This window comes from Mustela nivalis (assembly GCF_964662115.1).
Source record: "Mustela nivalis genome assembly, chromosome: 6".
In the NCBI taxonomy this organism is placed as follows: Eukaryota; Metazoa; Chordata; class Mammalia; order Carnivora; family Mustelidae; genus Mustela; species Mustela nivalis.
The window spans coordinates 149,691,041-149,717,983 of NC_139025.1; the positions used below are offsets into that span (position 1 = coordinate 149,691,041).

General features: G+C 52.2%; 1 long non-coding RNA gene across 1 annotated transcript in view; it reads right to left on the reverse strand.

Annotated features, from left to right (window-relative positions):
- Positions 1 to 296: 296 nt before the first annotated feature.
- LOC309867318 overlaps positions 297 to 26,943 on the reverse strand; it is a 102,039-nt gene continuing 75,392 nt past the window's right edge. The window contains exons 2-3 of the long non-coding RNA XR_014313108.1: positions 8,915 to 9,020; positions 297 to 515 (exon numbers count right to left, since the gene is read on the reverse strand). This is a non-coding gene — a long non-coding RNA (uncharacterized lncRNA). The remainder of the gene's footprint in view (positions 516 to 8,914; positions 9,021 to 26,943) is intronic.

The following is a 26,943-nucleotide window of genomic DNA, read 5'->3' on the forward strand; positions in this document are numbered from 1 at the left end:
ACCTGAGCTGAAGGCAGAGGTTTAACCCACTGAGCCTCCCAGGCGCCCCTATTTTTTCCAAATTTCTAATTCTTTATTTTTGTCCTTTGATCTTATTTGATATCAGGAAGCATGGCAATACGGAAACGTAGTGTCCACTGACTGGTGAATGGATAGAGAAATTTACACACACACCTGTATACATACACGCACAGGGATATCGTTCAGCTCCCCAAAGAAGGACCCTGCCATTCGCAACCCTAAGGATGACCTTGGAGGACATTAAGCTACAAGAAATAAGCCAGACACAGAAAGAAAAAAAAAAAACCCGCATGATCTCACTTATATGTGAAATCTAACAAAATCAAGTTCATAGAAGCAGAAAGGAGAACGAACCAACAGTGGTTACCAGGGGCCGGTGATGGGAACCGTCGGGAGATGCTGGTCAAACATGAAAACATTGCAGTTTTGCAGGGTGCTTAAGTCCAGAGGTCTGACGTACAGCATGGTGACCGCAGTTAAGACCAGAATGAACCCTGAAAAATCATGAAGAGAGTAGATTTCAGGGGCTCTCAGCACACAGACACACAAGTAACTGGGAGGGAATGATATGCTAAGTAGCTTGATCATAGCGATCAGGTCATTGTGTAACTGTATAGCAAATGAGCATGTTTACCCCTTAAATACATAGAATTTTTTATTTTATAAGAAAGCAGCAAGTACGAAGGCTGGAACCACGAGTCGGTGCCCAGTCACAGGGGGTCTTAACTGTCCCATGAGAAGCTTGGGCTTTTCACCTTTTCTGAAAATTCTAAGATTTTTGAGAAGGGTAACGCCGTGATTTAAAAAGTAAAGTTTCTGGAAGATTCATCTGACCTATGTGCGCAGCACGGCTGATTTGGTAAAAATGATACAACATGAAAAAAATTTTAATAAAGCATGGCACAACCTTTTCCTGGCAGGGAAGTACCCAGGTCATCAAAAGTAACTGAGGATAGTGAATAAATACGGAAATCTGGTTGTCCAATTGACATATTTGTGAAAAGTTAGGACAAACTTATGTTGCAGAAATTCCAAGAGTTTGTTCCGTAGTTTGAATATTTCCACAGGACCTTCCCTTTCATGACCATTTTCCTTTGTACGGGACAAGAGTTCGTAGCAGCTAGCTCCCGTACTAGTCCGTGATAAAGACAGTGATTTTCAGCTTGCCGTGTTAGCTTTCCATAGTTCACTTCTTCTCTCTTCATCAAGCCTTCTGTTCAGTTTTGCTTTTTTTTTTTTTTTTTTTTCTGGCAAGGCATTCTTGGTGAAGGGAATCAGTGCACAGATTCACATTCTGGCCCAGGCTCCTTAATCTGAGTAATTACTTTTCCTATCATCACGGCAGAGCCACCAAACACGCTCCCACGCAAAGCTAAACTCCAAGCCACATTTGCTGACTCTGATCATTCTCTTGGACCTTTCGACAATGTCAAGTTGCTATAAAAGTTTCTAAATGCCTGCTCTCCCTCTCTGTACTAACCTCACTGTGGACCAGGAACAGCAGGAACCCACTCGTATCCCCCTGCCCCCATGGAGCCCTCTCTGGGAAATGCTGGGTGACCCAGGATGGGGTGTAAAGGGGGGGGGGCTGTAAGGTCCCTCAGCCCAGGGGAAGCTCTGATTCTGTAGTCCAGGAAGGAGACAGTCTGAGCAAACTAAATGCTCAGCTAGGCTACCAAATATTTCTGAACCCACTTATCCTGACCCTAAGGGAAGTCATTGATCCAGATGGCCAAACCAGAGAGAATCTCAGACCCGTGCTCCCCAACTTACTCTGTTTGGTTCAGCAACACTGGGAAACGCTGATCCCTTGGGAGTTTCGAGAAGACCCCTTGGAAGCTCCTACCCTTTTGTTCTCAAAATGTCTTTCCAGAAATATGCACACACATGGCCCCAAATACTGCATTTCAGTTCCAAGCCCTTTACAGATCTCTTATAATCCACCCTATGACTTTCAAGCAATCCTATGAAGCTTGCCTTGGAGGAATAAGTCAGCAGGTCCTTGCACTACCTCCCCTCAGCTGTGGGTAAACCAAGGCTTGGGCTCACAATCAGGACTCCCCCTTGTGGTGTCCCCCAAGTGCCAGAGATCTTCAAGTAGGCAGGAGAGCCCTCAGGAGGCATGGCAAGGAGTCTAGATCCTACCAGTGATGTCTCCCATTCATTATCATGGTCCTACCCTCCTTGTGTGTCTCAGGGAGTTTGGGGAGCCTCATGGTACGATCCTCCAGAAGGTAACTATGGAAATCTATGGGGAAGGTGGACGACGGTTTTATTCCTCCATATGTGGATTAAAATACTTCCCAGGGAGTTAAGTGTGGTCTGTTGTGTGGATCTTGAGGAAATGAGGGGTTCCCTTCTGAACTGGGGCTCCACTGGGGGGCCGCTTGTCACAACAGGCAGTGGAAACAAAGGGCAGGGAAAACTGGGCATTGTTGGGGGCAGAGCGGGGGGAGGGGGGAGAGAGAGAGATCAAGGCACAGAATCTGGCAGGGACAGGCCATCTGCAGCCTGTGTACTACAGTAAGAGCGGCAGTGAGAAGTCACTGTTGAGTTGTAAGCAGAACAGCAACGTTCACTTACCCAGAAGCCTTCGGGATTGTCCCCCAGTATAAGAAAATAACAGATACCCAGGGAGGGCTGTTCCAAAAAGTGAGAGGGGGACCCTGAGCTCCAACACTGAACACTTGTCTGCTGCAACCGGGCTGTGTATGGAGCTGCTGTCCCTAGGGACAACTTGAGAAACAAGAGTGACCCATTTCAACTTTACAGCGACATCTCTGGGGGGAGACGAGGGTGTTCTGAGGGAGATTAAGCTTCTGTATGCATGTGTGTGTGTGTGTGTGTTTCTGTTCTAGTGACAGAGGAAATTACCTTGGCCATCCTTGGGAGATCACCTATGAAGCAATGTATGGGGAGGGCACATAGGGTCCCCTGAAAACACTAAGGTTTCTCAGGGGTAGGACAGTGGCTCAAGAGCCCCACTCTCCTGGAAAGGTGGCATTTCAAAGGTCAGAAAGAAATGGTGGCTGAGCCCGGGATGGGAGTCCCAGGGAAGAGTCAATTCCCAGAGCTGCTGGGCAGCCCCCCCGCCCCCCCTGCCTACCCCCAGCTGGGAAGGCCTGCGGGAATCCATTCTGCCCAAATGGATTCCGTGAACCCTGGTTAATACAGGCTGAGTCCTGCTCCCATCCTTTTTGGTGGTGGGATTGAATGGCTTCAAAGAGCACAGCCACTTAATGGCAGACTTGGGACCAGAATCCCGGCCTGCGGCATCCAGCCCCATGGCTCCTCCGGTTTTGCACCTCCAGGAGCTCCAGAAACGACCCTCTTCTCTCCTGGGGAGCTGATGTCGCGGCATATGCAGGGAAAAGGCACCTGAAGGAATCATGAGGACACAATGGCCAGAGTAGATGCTCAGGGATCCCGCCAGCCCCGAGCCCCCAGCTCAACCTGGGGCATCTGGATGCAAGCGGAGGGTGCCCCCGAGGAATAAGGACATTTGTCACCTCCTTCTAGGCCCTAAGATCTGCTTGGGTAATAAGACAGCTCAGGCATTTGCAGGGGAGAGATTTCACACCTGAGAGAAGCACACCCCCCACATGCTGTGAGCCCGTGGACATATCCTTCCCAGTGAAAAGTCATCTTCGCCACCACACCTTGGAGCCCGAAGTTTAGTTTCTTCAGGACCCCCAGAATACCACATGGCCTTGGGATAGTCCCTTCAGACACGACAGAGCCAGCCTGGCCTCCAGGACCAAGTGTGGTATCAGGGACTCATGCCAGGCCATTACTCAAACAAACCGCCAATCTGAGGGCCAGAATTACAGCAATTATTTAAGTATTCTTGGAAACCCTGAAATTTTCTTTCTTTTAGTCTGTACTAATTTTTTCCTCTAGGCTTCAGAACAGACTTGTAATTGTCAGCACAACAGTTCAGCCACCCGCCTTCTACCCTCCCTTCCCCCCCCAAACACCACACACACACACACACACACACACACACACACACACACACGAAACCCAGGCAGGCAGGGTCTTCTGTGGGTTCACACACAGCCTGTGATTTCAGGCAATTCGAGTCCTTCCTCTGGGGCACCTGGTCAGGCAGTAGAGCCTCGTTTCTCAGGAAAACTCAGCAGGTGGATGGGCCCCGGTAGTTGAAGGGGACAATGGTGCTGGGGATGTGGCTGGGAAAAAGGCTCCTCTTCCAACAGCTCAAACCCCCCAGAAGCCACCCAGCCTGTTACGCTGCATACAATTTCTCTGCCCACAGTGAGCAGATCCAGCCAGGGAGCCCCTGGCTCCCTGCAGCCAGCAGGCGGCGCCCTTGCGCCTGTTACCCAGCATGGTGGGGCCAGAAGCTCCCACCTCTACCTGCGGCTTGTCCCCCAAAGACGTGCCTCTCCCAGAGTGGCCCCTGATGACCTGCAGCTGCCACTAGAACCAGCAGCTCCAGCAGCAGCACCCCTCCCCCACCCCATCTCCCTCCACTGCTAATTGCACAAGCCAGGACTCGCCCCGTCATCGCCGTGGCCCGGACTCTACCTGGGGTCCCCAGTGACATCACTTCCTCAACCCTCAGCTCACCCATTTTCCAGTCATTGTGCCCAGAGCCCCGGAGCTAATTGAAACAAGACGGGGACTTACATGTTAAAGTAGCCTTCAGCCGGCCGGCGAGGGCTGCTTCTGGAAAATGTTAGCGCTTTCCTGTTGGACGCCAAGCCCGCTTGGAACTAAGCTTCAAACGAAACCTCATCTGTAAAATGAGGGGGTTGGACGATCCCAGAGAACCCTTCTGACTCGGACAGTGTATGCTGCTGTGAAAAGAAAACCCAGCCGAGCCCTGGGTGGGGGAGCCGAGGGCTACTGCTGGTTGGCGCGACTGTGTCACAAATAAAGCGGTGGTGAATCAGGTTTTATTTTCGGCCCTGCCGCTGATCGATTAATTTCTTTTCTACCAGCCACACTCTGCGTAGTTCCAAGAAAATCACGCTCTGGCATCACCAACCACCAGATAGGAGGCCCCCCCGAGGCACAAACCTCAGGCTGAGTGGCCCTTGGAAAGCTTGGCTTGGGGTGAAAAGAGGCTGTCATGGTCGCTCCTCCCCCACGCCATGGGTTGCCATGGAGACCCTCCCTCCCTCTCCATCCTCCCTCAAGAGGTCTAAGCTTCAAAGGATTCCCCACCTACCCATCCCCAGATGCAAAATAAATGGATCGAATCCCAGGTCAGGCAAATGCATTCTCCTTGCAGAGACCTCGAAGACAGACAGACAGACAGACAAAAAGCTCTGTTTTCTGAACAGCTGGGCAAATTGAATTTGGCTGCGTAATTTTGGCTTGGAGGGCTACTGTTTATTTGTTTATTTAATTATTTAATGATTTTTTTTTTTTTTAATGGAATGCCTCCATTTGGGTACAGTCTTCCCGAGACCTCCTAAGCTCTTTCTTTGGCAAAGAAAAACGTCTCTTTATCTTTTTTTTTTCTTTCTTTCTTTCTTTCTTTCTTTCTTTCTTTCTTTCTTTCTTTCTTTCTTTCTTTCTTTTAAAGACAGAGAGCAAAGAGGTTTACAGTCATGCAGCTGGAAGGCCAAAACCGCCAAATGGAGAAATGTGTTTAGAGGACACCAGCCAGGAATCAGATGAACCACGGCTAAGACCAGAGGATGGTTTCTAAATCGACAAAGCAAGGAGCTTTCTTTTTACCCCAGTGCAAAATTCTCTAGGATCCTGGAGTCTCCACGCTGAAAGGGACCTCTGAAGTCACCCTGTGCAGCCACCCAGGCTAGGCAATCTCGGGTCCTTCATTCTTGGCAATTGTCACCCATTCTCTACTTGACTGGGTGGTCAGTTCTATGTTCTTATGCCTCAGATGGGAAAAATCTTCTGAAGTGGAGCTAAAATTGACTCCCTGTAACTTCACGTCTACCAGGGGCAGGTCTGTTCTCTGGAGGGCCACGCAGGGAAGAGACTACTCTAGCCCCAGCTGGCTTGGACCACACCCTTTGTAACAACCCTTCAAATATTATCAGTGGCCATCAAGTCTCCATCTCTCCCGGCCTTATTCTCCTAGTTCTTCTTTTTTTTTTAAGATTTTATTTATTTATTTGACAGAGAGACCACAAGTAGGCAGAGAGGCAGGCAGAGGGAAGCAGGCTCCCCACTGAGCAGAGAGCCTGATCCCAGGACCCTGAGATCATGACCTGAGCCAAAAGCAGAGGCTTTAACCCATTGAGCCACCCAGGTGCCCCTCTTCTGGGTCTCTTAATCATGCCTCACTTCACGGTCATTTCCAGACCCTTCACCTTCCTGGCCACTTGCCTCCAGATGCTTTCCAAGTTGTCACTGTCCCTTTTCCACTGTGGCTGGGGCCTGGTGGTGATGTTTCCCAATGCTGTGTTGATGAGCTGATGGATGTCGAGACGAGCCCAAACTTGAAGTTACAAACCCGCATGCCGATGTCACATCAGGAACCGGCCACAGGACACATCCTGCCTTGTCCTCAGCCTAATCCTTGATCAGCGGGCAACACGATGGCATGTTGTCTACCATGAGGACCACATGCTAAGTAAGTATCCTTAAATGTGTCTCTAGGGGATCAAAGTGTAGTCGGAAGTGATTTACTTTTTCATTCAATGAACGCTTATCGTTTATCAGCCAAGATCTTATGACTGGTCATAGAAGTTAGGCTTTGGAGTTATGACAATAAATGCTATAGTGTCTACCCTCAAGGAGATTGAACTAAATAATCTATAAAAGCCTAATTGACAGAGATGGGCCAACTCTAGGCAACTTTGGAAGAATGCTGATTATGACCAAAAAAAAAAAAAAAAAAAATATATATATATATATATATATATATATATATATGTAGTCATAGATGAGTGGAAATGGAAGGAACCTCAGGAAGCTTGAATTCATACCCTCTGGTTTATATTTAAATGTTAAACGTTAAATGTTATATTTAAATGTTATATTAAATGTACTTGTCCAGCGTGAGCAGCAATGGCAGAGAAGGAGCCGTGAGTGACTTTGCTCGTGCCTGATAAAGGGTTCCAGCTGAATGATCTGGCCAAGGAAATCCGCTTGGTTGGCACCAGAAGCAGGATCAGAGACCAGATCTTGTGACATCGGGCACTGGGCTCTTCTCAACACACCATGATGTCACTCGTAAACGACGAGATGTAGACAAGAGAGCACACGCTCTCTGTGAGGGAACTCTGTCCCGACGGAATCCGATTTGGACATGGCAGGCGGTGTGTCTGTAACTGGCGGAGATACTGGCTGTACAGAAATCATGTTTCACCCCTGCAAAGCGCCAAGCAGAAGCCAGAGGCACTCCTGTCTGTCTTCCAGGAGCTCAGAAATCCCTCCTTAGCCCTAGCCAACAGACTACTAAAATTCTCTCCCAGGATCCACCAAAGAGAAAATCCAACTTGCTTTCTCCCTCTTTGAGCTCCATGAGATTGGACATTACGGATCTTCCTAAAGTCCTCCTCTCTGGGTTCCCAGGGTGTGTCTCTCTCCACCGCCCCCTTGAGGACTAGCTCCCCAATCCTGACCAGCATCCTTTCTCTTTGTCCATCTGGCTCAAAACACAGAGATAAAATTTCACTTTCCTCTCTTTTGTAGAAGTTCGTCATCTACAGAAGATTCTTAGGGATTCCTCCCAGAGACTGGTTTGATTGGATCCATCCATCTCTCCATGAATCCATCCTTGATTTTTAAGAACACTCCAGCTTGCTCTGGGATGACTAGGTCAAGTTCTGGGGAAGTCAGAGCCCTGTTTCCCGAGCCCTAGGTGATGTCACATCTCAGCTAAGGCTGATGGTAAATGCCTCCACCAGGCATTCAAGCCATGCTCAGCTTGGGTAATCCTGGCCTCTCACAGAACCCATAGCCCCTCACCCTTGAATACAAGATCAAGGCTAAGGGTGTGTGCCAGGCTACCCTACACACAGAGATGCCTTCCCACCAGAAGGTCTTGCTGGACAGCAAATGGCCCTCTTGCTCCTCTGGGAGGGAGTCGTCTCTCTCCTGAGACAGGGCCATGCCCTGAAATCAGACCCTATCTTAGGATAGGCAGCTGGGAGCTCAGGGCTCCCCAGGGTTGAGCAGAGCCCTTCTATGCAGTCACTCCTAATGCCTTCCCTCCTTAGCCTCCTCTCTACACCACCCCAAATCCCGGCATTACGCCCTCCTCTAAGGCTCTTCTCGAAGAAGAGAAGGGATGAGTGGAGCTGTGTATTAACCAAACATCCTGAACCTTCCCAGGAGCTTGGATGCAAACGGCCAGGAGAAAACCCCTTTCAATCCGTGTTAGGGCACAGGGAGCTGCCGGCATCCAGCTGTGACCTTCCAGGTGCCCATGTGAAGATTTTCCGTCCGATCCCATATATTTCTGCATCTGGCTTCCAAGGCTTACGGAAAATCGGAGCTGAGAGGGCCCTCTGAGACCAGCCCGTGCAATGCCCTGCTGTGCGGATGGGAAAACCAAAGCTTGGTGAATTCCCGAGGTCACTCAGTGAGGCAGAGACACAGTCGGAACCAGAGGCAGAGGGCCAGTCCACTGGGCAGGAAGGAGACAGTGAGCTACCTTCTCACTGATGTAAGACCCCACGGTGGCTGGGGGCTCTGGCTTCTGCCCCTCAAACTTGGGGTCGCACAAGTGCCCATGCTTGACCTGGGAGCCTGCCAGGAACAGCCCAGCAAGGACCTGAACTTCATGTTCCTACCAAGGGCCTGATCGCCTGGGGAACCAGCCAATGTTGAGGAAGGACCCTCTTCCTGGCCTCTGTGCCTACTGGCAGGGTACCTGCCTGGCCAGGAGGCAGCCCTTGCACCCACTGCTCCAGCATTGGCCAGGGACTGAGACACGCTACCCGCTTACCTCATCCTTTGTGTCCAGACGTGCTCAAGGCACAGGCTCCTTTTACCAAGGGCCCTTAGCTCCAGAGAATCCGGGTCCATTTCCAGGGACTGGGGTTCCCAGTGTACTAGAAAAGAGAGAAATGCCAGAGCAAGGTTACAAAAGTCAAGCTGTGTTTAAGACATTTCCTGTGAACAAATACTGCACACACACAGACACTCAGACACACACACACACGCCCTCCCCCCAAACATAATACAACATAGTTGTGCCATTCACAAAATAATCATAGAAATTATGGAAACATAATTCAGAGCACTGGTGAAGGCTTCTGTCCGCAGATCTCTGTGACCGGAAGTAAGAACCCCCCTCCAAGGTAACAGCTCAAGGGGAAGTGGGAAGTCCTTCCAGGATCGCCCCACTCTGAGGGGCACAGCATGAGGGTTGAAGGGGTTGGGGGCTCAAGGTGAAGGTGAAGGGGGCGGGGCTCAGGGACTGGGCCTACTGAAGGCTGTCTCCCAGCCCCCCACCCCCACTCCCAGCCCCAAGCCCTTACCTCAGGGAGAAAGACGGAAAGCAGACTGCCCCCAGGGACAGCGCAGGAGTCTAGGACTACCCGTGGGCAGCCATCCCTGACTGAATGGGGCCTTTTTACATCACACCACCCAGGAGGGGGACGTAATCCCTCCCCGGCCACACAGAGCACTGTTCACACAGCTCAGGAAGCAAAATAAATATATTCTCCCTCAAAGTCCCCACAATGGGGCTTTTTCATGGCAGAGAATCAAGAACAGCCCCCTCCTTCCACGTGGCGGAGGGGCTGCCCAGCCCTGAAGCCTTTGCCCCACTCTTCCTGGGACTCTGGGTCCACCTGCCCTGGTCATGGCTTGGTATGGACAGGGGCCTGGGGCAGGTCTTGAGCAGAGCCTGTAAGTGTCCAGGGAAAGGAGAGAGGCAAGAGAGGAACCCAGCCTTTACTGATTTCCTACTGTGTGTCGGGCAGGCAGAGACCCGGTGAGGACACTCGTGTTGGATGAAAGCATCTACAGATTGGGTTCCTCAGGACTGAAGGTGGGGGCACTCACTCCCGCTCACTGTTGAGACTCTGCCCCCACACCCCGTGCAAAGCTCCGGAGCCAAATGTATATGGGGGGGGGGGCACCATTAAATCCGGCCCAGAACTCTCTCATGCCCCCATGGCTTTTGGGCACTTACTTTCAGGGGGATGACAACAAGCCTTAAAATGACATCCCTTGTTAATTTGGCCTGTTCCCTAGGCACAAACCAAATCAACATGCCCACCTCCACCTCTCCCACACCCCCATCCCCAACCCCTCTTCCTGGAACCCCCTCTTCCTCTCTGCTTTCCTTTCTCTAAGATCATGGGGAGCCATAGTAATACAGATAGTACTCAGCAAGTGTTTACTCTGGCCCAAACACCTCTGAACTCAGGCATCACCTCTTACAGGAAGCCTTCCCTGATTTCACCTAGCTTTGTGAATATCTGTCCAAATGTCTCTCCCCAGCTGGGTGGGAGGGCCTAGGGGAATGTCCCCTAGATGTCCCCCATCTCTGAGTGCCCAGTGCCTTTCCTAGAGATGACCCCAGGGCTTGGGTGAATGCCCCCATCAAATATAGGGACTTACAGAACACCTTGAACTAGGACAAGCCCCGAGCCACAGAGTATGATCGTGACAGTGTAGGAGTCAGCATCCAAGCCGTGAGGCCTGGGCACGCCATTCAACTATTTAAGCTTTCTTTTTTGCTTTATTTTTATTTATTTGTTTATTTATTTAGGCTTTTGTTAACTTTAACTTCAGGGCAACAAGTTAAGTTAGTCACATCCCTCAGTTCCAAGTACATTATCATCATCGGTTAATGCAGAGCCCTCTTATTTTATTTCTTTTTTGCAGCTTCAATCGACATCAAACACCCTGCACGTATTTAAAGTGTACAATCTGATGAGTTTTGACACGTGCACACGCCTGAGAAACCAGCGCCGTAACCGGGATAAGCCACAAATCCGTCTCATCCCCCGAAGTTTCCTGGAACCCTTTGGTAAATCCCTCCTGCCCACCTCTGCCCTCTCCCAACCGCCATTCTTCAGGCCACCACTCTTCTGCTTTCCGTCCCTCTAGACCAATTTGCATTTTCTAGGAGTTTATGTGAGTGGAATCACACAGTCTGGATTCTGTCATTCAGTATAATTATTTTTGGAGTCATTCATGCTGTGTGTGTCGGTGTTTTTGTCTTCTTTAATTGTTGACTAGTATTCCGTTGTATGCTTAGGGTATAATCTGTTCATCCATCTCTCTGTTGATGGACATCTGGGTTGTTTCCAGCTTGGAGCTCTTACAAGTAAAGCTTCTATGATCATATGTTTAGAAATCTTGGTGTAGACATATGCTTTCACTCTCAAAGTAGAATGGCTGGGTCGTATTTTATTTTATAGTTCTCTTTTTTCCCCCAATATTGACTTTCAATCTCCCTTAAGCATCTGCTCTGATGTTTATCATATGCCTTTAAATATGCATATATTCTCATAAAATGTGCAGAACTATTGTGTGTGTGGGGGGTGGGAATCTAGTTCTGCTCCTTACTTGTTTCAATTGGTCCTATTTTTTGAGGTCCACGTATGCACATTCTGCAATAAGAAGGGCGACATCCCATAGTATGTCCCACCACCTGACTTAGCCCTCCCTCTGATGAATGACAACGGGGAGTTGAAGGCAGCATTCCTGGGAGGACTGTCCCAGCGACCATGCGCTCCTTCCGGCCCTCTTGCCAACCTGCACGAGCACGAAGAGCTGGATCTCCGGGTACCAAGGTCACCAAGGGCTGCAGGCTTGACTGCGATTGCACTGCCTCAGCCCGCTTATCATGTGCCCTCCTGCAATGTATCACCCGCACCTCCTCACATCCTGGCCTGCTCTGGGTACAGCCTACTTTGCTAATCTTTGTCATTCTCATGGTTCCAAGCCATAGGATGCTTCTACATATATTTGTCTAATTACTAATGAGTTTGATCATCTTTTCAAATACTTATTAGCTCCGAGGACTTTCTTTGAATTATACACACACACACACACACACACACACGTATATATATATATTTCCAATTTATATTCTTTGCTCAGAAAACATTTGTATTTCTCAGCTTTTCCTTGTTGATCGGCAGGAGCTCTTTGTTTTACTGGAATTGAGGTGTAACTAACATCACGTGAAGCATCCAGATCTTCAGTGTGGAGAACGCTTACAATAGTGAGACCACCACTCAGATCAGGATTTAGAGCCTCTCCAACCCCCACAAAGGTTCTCTGTGTCCCCACAGGCAGGAACCTCCTAAAGGGACCACTACTCTGATCTCTGTCACTTTAGGTCAGTTTTCCTGTCTTAAAACCTCATATGGATGGAGTCATACAGTACGTTCCCCTTTGTGTCTGGTTCTTTTCACTCAATATTATCTGTGACATCCATTTATGTTGTGTCTGCCATACTAGGGTATGCTTTTTCATTGCTGCATAATATTCCAATGCATGACTATACCATTATTTATTTGTTTCCTTGCCGATGGACATCTGGTTTGTTTCCAGTCTGGGGCTAGCATATGTAAATAAAGCTTCCAGGATTATGAGCATTACTGAATAGGTAGGTTTTTTGGTGGATAGAAGCACTGAGTCCATTCGGGAGTGGAGCTGTTGCATCCTGGGGATTTTGTAGGCTTAGCCTCAGTGGGCACTGCCAAACATTTTTCTAAAGTGTCTGTACCCTGTTGTACCAGGAGCGTCTGAAAATTCCAGCTGCTTCTTGTCCCTGCCAATACTTGGTATTCTCAGTTTCTTGAACTGTAGCCTCACTGGTGGGTTTTTTAGTTTAGGTTTTTTTTTTTTTTTTTAAAGATTTTATTTATTTATTTGACAGAGACAGAGATCACAACTAGGCAGAGGGGTAGGCAGAGAGAGCAAAGAAGAAGCTGGATACCTGCTGAGCAGAGAGCCCAATGCGGGGCTCACTTCCAGGACACTGGGATCATGACCTGAGCCGAAGGCAGAGGCTTTAACCTGCTGAGCCACCCAGACGCCCCCACTGGTGGGTTTTGTAAACAATCTGTATATCCTAAGAGATCTCTTTAGTGCTTTATTTATTGTGAATGTAAACTTCACTCATCTATTATCTCTCTCCAATGTATGGTATCTGCCTCCTCATATGTAAATTAGGGGATAACATTACCTACCTTCAAAGACCTGGCAAACAATGGGTACTGAATTCCTATACTCTACATTTCTGTCTCCAGCAGGCACCACAGTGCTGCTTTAACATGGCGGGGACTGGATTTTAATTTGTTCGGGCCTTGCCTGGATCCAGCAAGAAGCAGCTTTTCAATAAAGTTTTCTGATTGGGGGCGCCTGGGTGGCTCAGTGGGTTAAGCCGCTGCCTTCAGCTCAGGTCATGATCTCAGGGTCCTGGGATCGAGTCCCGCATCGGGCTCTCTGCTCAGCAGGGAACCTGCTTCCCTCTTTCTCTCTGCCTGCCTTTCTGTCTACTTGTGATTTCTGTCAAATAAATAAATAAAATCTTAAAAAAAAAAAAAGTTTTCTAATTGAATGAATGATGAGCCTCCCAGAAGGGATCTCCAGATTGCCATTCAAGGATCTCTGTGAGGGAACGAGGGGCTGTGGCATGGAAGTGGGGAGCGGGGTGGGGGCATTTCTCTCCAGGAGGCCAGCAGGTGTGCAGTGGATGGGGGGAGGACTCTCCTCCAGGCATCTAGCCCTGGACACCAGGAGCAAGGACAGGGGTGGGTGGTAGAGGGGGGGGGGCACTGAGAGGTGGCAGCCTTTCCTCTTGAGCCCTGGTCTGCCCCGCTGGCTGCCCCAGGGCTGTACCCTTTTTTCCAGCCACTCTTTTTCGGGGGAGGAGGACAAGGAGGAAGAAAGAGGGAGTGGAAGGGGGTAAGGAGGAGGAGGTGGGGAAGGAGTAGGGGGAGGGGAAAGGAGGGGAAAGAAGAGGGGGAGGGGAAGGGGAAGGAGAAGGGGGAAGGGGAGGAGGGGAGAAGAGGATGGGGGGGGAGAGGGGGAGGAGAGAGTAGGGGGAGGGCAGAGGAGGGGAAGGGCAGAGAGGAAGGAGGATGGGTTGATGAGACCAGGAAAAGGAGAAGTGGGGAGAGGAGGGGCAGGAGCGGGGAGGAGGACGGGCGGGGGTGGGGGGAGGGCAGACGCTAGCCCCGCCCCCCCGCCCGCGCCCGCGGGGACTGCCCCCCTCCACCCCGGTTCCCACTGCCCTGGGCGGGCGCCGCCGGCGGCCAAGCGGAGGCGCCTCGCCGCCTCGCCGCCTCGCCGCCTCGCCACCTGGCCGGCCCGGCCGCCGCCTTCCCCGCCGCCGCCGCCTCCCCCTCCGCCCTCGGAGCGGTCCGCAGGCCCGGCTGGGCAAGCCACTGGGGCGCCCACCGTCTGGGGCCTCAGCCTCCCCCGACAAACAGCACTTCCCAGCCAGAGGGGTCGCCAGTCCCGCGCCCGAGCCCTCCTGGACTCTCAGTTAGAGTCCGTCCACCCCTCCCTCCCTCCCTCTACCCACCCAGCCCGAGCCCGAGGACCAGATAAGGGAAGCTGTTGGCCCAGGGTCGCACAGTGACTTAGGAACGGAGTCAGCCCTCGGCTCGGACTGAAATCCGTGCCCTGTCTTGCCTCTGCTGCGCGTCCAGCGCTCAGGCAAGTCACTCGGTTAGCCACCCCCCCCCGCCCCCCCCCCCCCCCCGACACTGCAGGCTCCCCTGCCTGCGTGTGCTCGTGCTCAGAGTCATGGACTCGGGCTGGATCCACAGACCCTCAAGGGTCCTCCGCCTTCCCTCGGCTTCTCCTCACATCCCATTCTCCATCCAGCAGCCAAAGTGAGTTGCGATCACCACACCCCGTGTTTAAAACCTCTGGGGGCTTCCCCCAAGGTGAAAGTACAGAGGAAAGCATGGGTCATGGCCCTGGTTTCACTCCCCGCCACCCACTGAGCTCTGACCCCGGGACTGTCTTGTCCCCCAATCAGCCGAATTCATTTCTACCTTAGGGACTTTGCACTGATTGTTCCCTCTTGGCCAAACACTCCTTCCTTAGGGGTTCTGAACCAGGGACCTCTATGGATTGAGCTGGAATTCAATGTCATCATTTTCCTGTGTCACCCGATGTGTATTATGTTATGAACTTAAAAACATCACTCTGGGAAGGGTTCCATAGGCTTCACTAAACGGCCCAGTGCCTGTGGCACAGAAGAGTCTAGAAACCCCTAGATCTTTGCACTTGGCCGTCAGGTCCTGCTCCACATCACTCAGGGGGGTCTTTCTTGGCTATGTCAGGAACACTGCTCCGCTTCTCTTCCAGGCACTGCCTAGCACAATGGCTCTCAAAATATAGTCCCCGGACCAGCAGCATTAACATTGCTTGGGAACTTGTTCAAAATGTATGTGCTCAGGGGCGCCTGGGTGGCTCAGAGGGTTAAGCCTCTGCCTTCAGCTCAGGTCATGATTCCAGGGTCCTGGATTCAAGCACCGCATCAGGCTCTCTGCTCAGCAGGGAGCCTGCCCCCCCCCACGTCGCCTGCCTGCTTGTAATCTCTCTCTCTCTGTCAATAAATAAATAAAATCTTAAAAAAAAAACAAAAAATAAAATGCATGTCTCAGGTCTCACTCCAGACCTACTGAATCAGAAACTCCGGAGGCAGCGCCCAGCCCTCTGTTTGAAAAATCCCTCCAGGTAATGCTGACCTTGGAGTCTCAAGGAGGAAAAAACACACTGGGCCACCATCGTCTCCGTGTCCTGTCACAGCTGTCACCAGCCAGCTAAGGAAAGCTGGAAGCCCAGTGGCCTAAGAAAGGGGAAGGGCTGTGGAGGCCAAGGTGTAAGGGGGTTGGGCTGGGTCATAAGGTGTCGCTGCCTTAGACAGAAAGCCCACAGAGGACTGGGCCATCTGGAGGAAGGGTCCCTGGCTGGACTTCAGTGGGAGTGGGGCTTGAGAAGTCCTGTTGGCTGGCCGGGGTCGCCCTGAGTTGGAGAGGAGAAGGAGGTCCATGACTGCATTTCTCGTGTGGCAGGAGAGGAGCTGGCATTCCCCTGGCCTGGTCTGAACATTAACCAGTGTCCCTGAGGTCCCATTTGGACCTGGCCACAGTCGCTCCCAACTCATACCAGCCTGGTCTCCTGGCCCCTGCCCCATCGCCCACAGGAAGTTTCCAGGCAATCCCAGTGCCCCTCCCATCCTGAGCTGTTCGCCGTGCATTTTCCAGGCAGACCAGATGTTCCTGCAACCCGAGCCTGAGCCCATTCTCCAGACTAGAGAGCTGGATTCTTGTCGCTGGTCCCCCGGGCGCTGCCTGACACAGCCCTAGAATGGCCCAGGGCAGCACTGCAGCCGCTGGCTTTGGTGGAGTTGTCAAGGGGAACTCACAGCCTGGTTCCTGTGGGTCACTGGTCTCTGGCTTCTGTACAGTTCCCAGGCCCCGGGTGGGGGCAGGGGGGAAACGTGACACTTTTAATTGACTTCCTCAATCTGATGATAGAGTATTGAGTATCAATAGACCGCAGCAAGCTATTTTCATCCATGATTTCAGATGGGGAGCCAAAGCCCGCCTGCCACCGAGGTCCTGCCACACCACCTCAAGGGATGAGCTCACCCCTGTCGGCTAGCCCACAGCAGCAGTTGCTATGGCCAAGGCAGTCTGATTCAGGATCTCCCGGGGAAAGTTCTAGGAAGAGGGGTGGGGGAGGCATAAGCAGTTATAGCCCCGTGCCTGAACCAGAGTCTGCCTGGAGACCAGCCTGGAGACGCTAGACCCCTCTCCTCGCTCAGCCTTGTCCCGGTTGGGGAACCCTGAGCAGGTGGCTTGCCCAATCCATGCCTCAGTTGCCTTGTCTTCAAGAAGAGGTTGAAGCAGTTGGTGACATTGGCTCTGGAATGTCACAGTGAGGCAGGGACACTTTTCTCCCCCTATCTTATCCTAGAGTCCCGAGCCTTAACCTCGTGTGCTGTGGTCAAGATAAGAATCACCAACTTGATACATTCATGGGTCCTGGGTTTGGTTCCAACGTCCCCACTTGCATGTCCTTCCTGGCCTTGGCCAACTGTCCTGGGCACAGGATTAGAGACATCATCTCCAAACTGTTAGGACCCCTCGTAGGCACGTCTACAGTCTGGGTCTAGTGTGAGCAAGCATTAATTGAAGGTGGAGATACGTCAGGATGCTGTGGGCACGCCTTGCCCTCACAACTCCCTGCCAGGCCACTAACCTAGACCTTTTGTTTGGCATCGTCCTATCTGACCTACATGCTGCCCCTCCCGTAGCAGTCTGTGAGTTCAAGGGCAGGAATGGGATCCCATCACCTCTGTGACTACAGGACCCAGTGGGAGCTCAGTGAGTGGTCATGGAGCAAATGAATGAGTAAGTGAATGGATGGGTGGCCGATGTGTGGATGAATGAAAGCAAGCCACAGGACGGGGACGCACACTCGCTTGCTCCCCTGTGTGTCTGTGTGCCTCGTTGCTAGGTGGGGGAAGAGGACAGGATTAGTCACAGCCAACCAGGAGGGGGCTTGATGGCTCTGCCTGGAAACCTTGCCTCTCAGTCACGGTCTGCAGGCTCAAGAACAAGGAGAAGCTTTCCTACATGAGAAAAACCATAGACTCATGGAATGTTGGCTCCAAGAAAAACCACAGGTCACTTAATCTGCACCCCTCCAATAGAGAGATGGAGGCCCAGACAGGTTCAGTTCCTGCCTCTATGCTGAGCTCATCATGGAAACTGTTGTTTTTCCCTGAAAAAGGAGCCTGGGGGTAGGGGAGAAGGGGCAGGGGGAGGAGTCAGTATTAAACAGACCAATTGTTAATCGCAGAGAAAGCCTGGGCCTTTCCAGCGGCCTGACCAGCCCAGGGCAGGGGGCTCACAGAGGAAAGCAGGCTCGCCAAGCTCCAGGTGTGCCAGCTCAACTGGGCTGGGCCATCAGGCATTATGTAACCAAGCCAGAGGCTCCAAGAAACACCTAAGCTGGCCTGGTGTTCGTCTTGGACCGCGGTTTCCAGCTATTTCCTATAGGGGCAGGTTTTGCTGAGCACAGGGTTTTCTACATTTTCCATCCGTTTGCTATTAAAGAAAAGCAGGAGACAAAATATGAAATCCTTCCCTGAGGTTGCCAGAAATCTCCCAGTTCGGAAGAAGGAAGGGCTTAAACTCTGTCCCGTGGTCCTTGGACTCCTGGGGCATCTGACGCAGCAGGAGCGGGTTCCAGGGTAAAATGTGCTCCCACTGGCAGCTCCCATGGGGCCCGGCAGGGAGCAGGAGCTGAGCCCACATCCTGCGGCTGGGCTTCGGGAGGAGCGTGCACCGCTCCTGGAGGAGAGGTGGGGACAGGACGGGGCAAACCATCAAGAGCCCTGGAGGAAGCTCTAGTTAGAAGGCTTAAGTCAGCTCCGGGGCGGTTAATACAAGGTCCCACCTACCAAAATTCCATTTGCACCAAAAAACTCATCATCAAAATTCTCATTTCAGTCTTAATGCCATAGCTCCACAAAGCCCCACAGGGGGAAAAAGGACAGATGTCTTTAATACATTCCTGTGGGGAGAGCACCTTGGGAGGCCAGAGGGGCCCTGGCAGGGGTGACAATGAGTCAAGAAGGGTCTGGAGCACAGGACCTTCCTAGGTGGGGAAGTCTAGAGCATATGAGCTCTCAGGTCCCACGAGATCGGTGTCAGGGGTCTGCGTGGACCCCCACCCAAGGATGGGAGTAGAAAGACTTCACGCGAATATGGGCACATTCCAGCTGCAGAATGAGCCCAAGTTGAGGAAGCAGAGCTATGTCCAGGATGTCCTCGTACCTGTCCCTCCAAAGTCCATCCCCAGGCCCTCGGGCCACTCCCTTGCACAGGTGGGAGGCAGGAGAGCCTGAAGACCCAGAGTCCACCACCTGCCCTCAGGGTCAGTGTCACCCCTGCAGTCCGTGTAACTCGGCAGGAGCTGACTTCTCTCTCTGCCTCCCTTACTTCATTTGTGAAAGAGAAATAGCAGCATCTCCAAGCAAAGCGGGGGAGGGGGCCGGGGGGGCGGGGGGCTGGAGAGGGGAGTAGGCAGCCCATATAAGGGTTGAGATAAAGCAGAGAAGCAAATAATACAGCTCTGGGAGCATGCTCAGTGCTCCATAAATGTTAGCTGTTAGGAAACTGACTGATGCCTGGAGAGCAGAATATGGACAGCTCGGGGGCATCTGCTCCTGCAGGCAGTGGGGGACCTGTCAGCGGGGACGAGGCAGGGAGGGCACCACAGGAGTGTGTGAGGACGGAGCCCTGTCCCCAGGGGTTTACAGTGAGGCCTGGGTCTTAAGGGCTGGGGCAGGAAGTGGAGTTCCGGGAATGCTGGCCAGACCGCACTCTGGTTTCCCTGCAGGGACCAGGCTCTGTGACCACAGGGACTGTGCCATGACAGGCAGTGTCATCCCACCATCCAGGCCAAGCACTCCTACAGGACCCCCATGGAGGTGACCCAAACAGATCAACCTCGAACCATGGGGAATTTGGATGTTGGAAGAAGCTGCCTGATGTCCCCTCCCTCTTCTGGAGGGCTTCCTTGAAGCTTCGTGGGAGCTCCCAAACCCCTGTGCCCACAAGGTACCTCATCCTTAAGTGCCTACACACCATGCCCCACAGTGTGCTGGCTGCTGAGTGCCGGTGTCTCCCCCTGCACTGAGGTCCCCGAGGCAGGGACAGCATCATCCCCGTGCTGGCTCAGCCTCTTGGCACACCAGCGCAGCAGGCGCACACACACCAAGATTTTTTCTAAAAAAAGGTGGAGTTCTGATACTGCTAATTGAAGCATCAAAGTCCCCATCACAGGGAAAATCAGAATGTTGCTGGGCTCCCTTCCACTTCCGTTGTTTTAGTGTGACTTTTGTATTGACTTACCTATGGGGACACACTCTTTTAGGTCCATCGCAACTTTCAAAGTCTTTTTCACCCAGCAGCCTTGCCTGTGAAACATGTGCTTCTCCTTTTTGGTTTCTCGAAGTAGCCCCTGGAAAGTCTGGCATTAGCTGTTTGCCAAGGAGACAATGAGCCCCAGCACAGACTTCTTTCAGAGTTTTGTCATTTAAAAATACATACATAGATCTGGGGGGTGCCTGGGTGGCTCAGTCGTTGAGCGTCTGCCTTCCGCTCAGGCCATGATCCCAGGGTCCTGGGATCGAGTCCCACATAGGGCTCCCTACTTGGCGGGAGGCCTGCTTCTCCCTCTCCTACTCCCCCTACTTGTGTTCCCTCTCTCGCTGTGTCTCTCTCTGTCAAATAAATAAATAAAATAAAATATACATAGATATGTATCTATGTGTGTACGATGTTTATTTATACACATACATACACAAATAACATAATGGCTAAATACATCATTTCTTGAGAGACAGCCCATGAGGGACTCCTGGGTGGCTCAGTCGGTTAAACATCTGCTTCCCCCTCACAAAACAAACTGAGGGTTGCTGGGGGGAGGGGGGTTGGGAGAAGGGGCGTGGGGTGATGGACACTGGGGACGGTATGTGCTTTGGTGAGTGCTGTGAAGTGTGTAAACCTGGCGATTCACAGACCTGTACCCCTAGGGATAAATACATATTATATGTTTATAAAAAATTAAAAATTAAAAAAAAAATCTGCTTCCCCTCAGGTCATGATCCCGGGGTCCTGGGATCGAGTCCCGCATTGGGCTCCCTGCTTAGCAGGGAAGCCTGCTTCTTTCTCTGCCTGTTGCTACCCCCTGCTTGTGCTCTTTCTCTCTGACAAATAAATAAATAAATACAAATCTTAAAAAAAAAAAAAAAAAAAAGAGAGAGACAACCCGTGATTAAGAAGGGCATTTTGGAGATCTGGGCTTGAGTCCTGGCTCACCTTCCCACCAAATGAGTGCTTGCACAAACCACAGGCCTTCACATCCCGGATACAGCAGAACTCCTAGGAACCCTTCACTTCTTCGCCTAGTGATTCATTCATTCATTTATGAGCTCAGTACTTATCAAGGACTTACTGTGTGCAGACACCTAGCGGAGCTTACATTCAAATTCAGCCAATAAACAAAGCATATGGTTAAGTCAGAGGGGGACAAGCGGCCTAGAGAAAAAGAAGTGACAAAGGACAAAGGGGATGGGGTGCTGAGGGCAAGGCTGAGGGCAAGTTGCAGTCTTAAGTGTTGTGCCTATAGAACATCTGACGTGATGGTTAAGAGCCTGGATTCTGGAGCCAGACCTGGGTTGAAATCCTAGCATGCGTTAGCCGTGCAACAGGGGGTAAGTCACTTAACCTCTCTGGGCCTCGGTTTCCTCATCTGTAAAATGGGGATGATAATCATAGTAGCTCCCTCCTAGGGGATTATAAGAAGAACTGAGTAATTACACGTAAAGGGCTCGACACAATGCCAGCACGTCGTGAAAGCTATGTAAGCATCGAATATACACAACAGGAAGCACTGGCCATGTGTCGGTGAATCCAGGGTCTGCCCTCATTTTCCTGGGCCCCCGAAGTTGTGGCCATGGGGAAGGGTAGGCAGGTGCCCATCAGTTCCTTCAGCTCCGGAGCCAACTGGAAGCTCCTTCCTCTGTGTGGCCGTGCAGGGTGTGACCAGCTGATCTGGGTTTGAGTCCTGTTCCCCCTATGGACTGGCTGTGTGACCTTGGGCAAGTCGCACGACCTCTACAAGCCTTGGTTCCTCCTCTCCGATGTGGGAATAGTCATAATGGATCATTGGTCAAGACCCAGGCACTGTTCTAATTACTTTGCAAACATCCCCTCATTTTGTCATTGCCACAACCCTCTGAGTTGGGTCTTCTGTTATTCTATCGTACAGGTAGGGAAACTGAGGCACAGGCAGGCAAGAAGTCGGCCTGGTACAGCTAGGACTCTGATGCCTCTCTGCTTGACCACAGCGCTCCCCTCATCCCTCACTCTAGTGCCTCCTGGGATGGGGGCATAACACAAGTCACCCAGGCTCAGAGCATGAGCTCTGGCTCTGTCCCTGTCATCACCGGTGCCTTCCCCAGGAGTGGCCAGATGGAAGTTGGGCAGTTGGGGCCTAGGGGTCATTTTGCTGTCCTCTGTGCTTTCAGAAGTTCCTTCCGCCAAACAGAGAGCAATCATCACCTGCTCTAAGTTTGCAGGTGGCCCGCATTTCACACCCTACACCTGTCCTGCCCCCTCACCCCCCAAAAATCCCAGGTTCTGCTACTTGGTGACATCAAAACAATTAATTTTTAAACACCCACATTTGGCCCAGACTCAGACCTCTCAGAGAGACTGGGCTGAACCATGATTCAAAAAGCAATAACAACAGCTAAAGCCCTAATAGACTAAGTTGTTTGTTTTCATGAAAAGACCCAGAGAGACTAAAATGTCTGGGGGTGGTTTCGGGTCAACAGGGAAGTGGAGTCACTCTTGGGGGAGAATTCCAGAGGGCCATGTGGACAATCAGAAATAAACCTACCTGTGCTTATTCCAGTCTGTGGACCTTTAAATAGAGCCCCCCCATGCCCCCGGCCCCACCCAGGGACATTTCTGTAACCGTGGGATGAGGTGTCCCTTGTGCAGACTGTTTATGGGACTGGGTCGTACCAGCCTTCATTGGGCTGCTTTGTTGTGTGTCTGCCTGTGCAGCCACAGCCCGACAGTGAGGGGTCCCAGTGCTCACGCTCCTTTTGCCACTTAAACTCCAAAAGCAACGGTCATCCCAGGAGTGAGGTTTTGTAAGAACAGATGGAGCTCTGGCTGTGGCACCAGAGACCTTGCAGGGCTCCCCAGGGAGGACCACCCTCTGGGGCTCCAGAGCAGTTCTGGGATGGGCGTTGGGAGGACCCTAGGAAAAGCCTGGACCCTTTGGTCCCTGAGTTCCCTGACCTTCAGGGGTGCTCACCTTGTTCTCTGATTCCTAACACAGTACCTTTTCTTGCTGCGGAGAGGTAGTACACGGGGCCCCCACAGAAGGCTGTGACGAGTCCAACCCTGGCAGATGGCCTGTCTCCATCCATTCAGTCACTCACAATGTGTTAGGCATTGCACCAAAAATCACAGTCGCAGGGCTCCATCCATGGGACGTGCACGGTGCACCTGGCCCCGTGCTGAGCTTCCCACAGGTGGTCTTTCTTTAATCCCCACAACAACCCCAAGGGGGATGATCCTCACTTTATTATCCCCATTTCACAGGTGAGCAAACTGAGACTCTGAGAGACCAAGTTCCTGCTGATAATGGAGAGCAGGCGGGGACTGGGACCCGGCTGTGCACAGTTATGAAGCACTAAACTCTCCCACCTCCATGACACAGGAGGCACCAGCCCTCCCCTCAGGGAGCCCAGCCTGGTGGGAAAGGGAGCCAGAAAACAGACCATTACAGAAAAGCCTTAGGGCATACCAACTCGGGCAAGATCGGGCAGCTGGTCTGGCCCAAACAGAGCAGGTAGGCTATAAAGAACTTGGAAGAGCTCATCTTTGAGATCAGTCTTTAAAGAAGAAGTCAAAGCCAGAGGGAGAAGGACCTTTGATCTAGGGAACAGTGAAGCAAGACTTGACACTGAAGCTTGTGGACCTCCAGTAGACATTGGGGTCTTGCCATTGGTATCATCAACTGTTGACCTTGCTAATTTCATAGCCACACGCAGGTACTAAAAATCTATGTTTATGATATTGTCCATGTCCCCACCATGATACAGCCTACACAAGTTCAGGTCTTCAGATGGGGAAACTGAGGCTCAGTGATATGAAGACCCTTGCCAGGGTGCACGTCACAGACATAGTCTCCAGGACTCAAAAGCTTTAAGGACGGACCCTTCAAGAGTACCTGTTTCAGCTGTCCCTTCAGTTGGCGACTCCCCTCCAGATGTCCCTCCAAAGTAACTGCCCTAACTTTTGCTTGAGTGCATTTAATAGGAGATAACTCATGACCTTCTCAAAGCCGTCATCTGTCCGCAGAGAGATTTCACAGTTACTAACAAGTTCTTCCTTATTTTGTATGTAACTGTTTCTCCATTATGCCTATTCCCTCTGGGGGCTATTGAGATCAGCATCACTTTCGCCAGAGGCCAGCCCTCCAAAAATTAGGAAAAGACCATAGAGTCTTAACCAGGTGGCCTCAGACATACAGTGAGGCTGCTGTGTCTCCTGTCCCACTGCTCTGTGGTGCTTCTGCCCTGGCATCAGGCCAGCGCATGCCTGGTTCCAGCACTCAAGGGTGGGGGTGACCAGCCCCAGGGACTTTCACCCAACCATGTCCACAGACTTACTCTAGCCCAGTGGGGTCCCCCACCCTGGTGCCAACTTTGTCTGCAGCAAGCTCTGATCTCCTCTCTTTCCCGGAGCTGGAGAGACGGTTCGTAGTGAGAAGGCAGCAAAACGTCCTACTGTTCACGCGCGCGACGCCCCGGTGTGAATCTCACCCAGGACGCGCGGCCCCCTGACTCACCCGGGGTCCGCCCTGGGTAAACGTCCCGTGCTGGGCTGTCCTTTCACAGCGTACATTTCCATGAGGCTCAGGTTTGGTTCCCAGAACAGCAATAAAGGGAGGACCCACACAGTCCCTCAGCCCCCCTCGCTTAGCCAGTGTTGACAGAAGAGCCACGTGACACAGAAGCGAGTACGGCAGGGGCCTGGAATGAGTGGGAGAGAGAGAAGGAGCCGGAGGGCCGGGTGCTGTGGCTGCTCATCCCCTGGGACAAAGCCTGGCATTGTCCACCTGCCCCTTCTCCGGCTGTCCCTTGTGGGACTGTGGGCTTCCAACCCTAGCTGGACGGAAGCTGGGTTGAATCCTCCTCACTAAAGCACCCACCCCCGTAAGGGCCTGTCCCCAGGGAATCAGCTCCCGCTCGGGCTCAGGGGGCATCAGGTAAAGAACCCCCCGCCCTGGCACTTTTCTTCCCTCCTTCCCTCGCCCAGCCCCTTGGACACAGCGTGGCAGTGGAGGGAGGCCTCTGCATCTGGAATCTTCCAGCCCTCCTGTTCCCTTGCCTGGGTGTATTTGTCTTGGCCGCCTTCACCTGGGCTTTTTACAACAGATTTTCTTTCCTCTGCTTCTCCCCCCCGGGGCCTCCCCACCCCCAGCAGCTGGCCTCCGCGGGCCCAGCACACAGAGCGACACTTGTTCTCAAGGAGCCACAGATCCCCGCTCTGCGTAGCAGCCCACCCGTGTCTGAGCCCCCAGCTGCCAGTTCCCTCGAGGGCTGCGGAGAGCCGCCCTGGACCGAGTGGCAGAGGCAGGGCCGGGGACCGGAGTGCCAGGAAGGGGGGCACCGGGAGGCCTGAGTTAGCAGGGGCAGGAAGAGCTCCTGCTAGCCCTGCTAGCCCAGGATCAACGCACGGCTGGCACACGGCGACCTTACACGGAGACTTGCTGGAGAAAATTAGGGGTCGGATGGAGAGAGTCAAGTCCCCAGACCAGGTGGTGAGAAGAAGGTAGAGTAGAGCTGATCTAGAGGGGACCCTAGGAAGAGGGGCCTGCATTCAAGCCCCCACCTGGCCCTTATTATCTGCCAGCTCTGGGCCCCTGCACCTAGCTCCTGATCTGTAGCATGAAAATGATAATATTTTAACTTGCTTCAAGGTAAGGAACTGGACTTCTTGAGGTACTTTCCAGTTTGAAAACCTATGACTTAATCTTTTTTTTTTTTTTCCCAATCCCAGTAAGAGGTTATTTGTGTGCAAACAGAGCATTGACAAAACAAGATGTGCCTGGGCTGGGGGCTGGGAGAGGGAAGGGGTTTTCTGCCTGGTAACTTCCAGATCCGTGGTGAGGATTAAATCCCGTTCTGAATCACGGCCAGTCTTCCTTGGGAGATGGTTTCTGAATAGAAAGGCCTTTATGGTTCCCTCAAGGGCAGAATTTCCCCCTTGAAGCCCCTCAGCCTTGGCAGGGCATTCGGCCCCCTCTCCCGGCTCTGCTAAGACCCCTCTGCCCCTGACCTTGCCATGGCCAGGGAGCCCACAGGGCAGGCCTGGTGCCCCGGGCAGGGCTCCTCTGCTCCGAGGGCAATTTGGGGCACACGCTGCACACGCACACCTTCATGAGTGTTCGTGTCTGGTTTAGGAAGCCCAGCGCAAGCTGAAAGTTCCTGCCTGTGGAGGGACAGACAGACAGACGGCCTCTGGTCCTCAGGGCCCATCTCTCCTCTGTATCTTGGGGTGCTCTCCTGCTCAGAGAATTCCCTTCCAAATGTGCCTGTCCCATCTCATGTCCCAACAGTGTCACCATTTCTTATCTCCTATGGCCTCTCTTGTGGGCTTCTCCACGTGAGTCCCTGGTCCTTGCTGTGGCCAGTGGCTGGGAGTGCCGACATCTCAGTGGCTGTCCTCACGGTCCCACAGCTGCTGGCCTGATGCATCCCAAAGAATCCCGGCCCCTTGCCACAACCCAGTCTCCATCTTGCCCCTTTATCCACACTGTGTCTCTCCTGTCCCGGTCAGTTCAAACAGACGGTGTCTACGATCTGTAGGAAATTCCTGTCCCTCTTCAGTACTTACGTTCTATAAAGTTGCCATAAACACCAAATTAGCAAACACCCCATCATCATTCTTAGGAGAGAACGGGGTTAGTGTCTACAAGCCTCTGCTCACAACATTCTCACCAACCCATCAATGCACCACTGTGTCTTAACGCGTGTTTCCTTTTAAACACATCTTGGTCCATTAGCATGGAACTATGAGTCCTGCCTGAACAAAGCTTCCCTAACCTGTATTTCCTTCACAAGGCATGTCACACCAGGCAGCACTTCAGAGCTTGGCTTGAGGGCCATTTTCAGCAGTGAAGTCACCCACGGAAAGCACGAACACGTGGCCCCAAGAAGGACACCTGCAGAAAGGGTGAGAGCAGAAACAAGCAGGCAGAGGGTTCCCTGTTCAACCTCCGTGGGAGGAGGCTGCTGGGAACATTTGGGAACGCATGTGTGGTGAGTTAGAGCCACCACTGACCTGTGCGTGTCCGTGAGACACCGTGCCCACAGCGTCCGTTCTGGATTGCCGAGAAATCCTAGCTCGTGGGCAAATTCGCAAGACTGTAATTCACGAA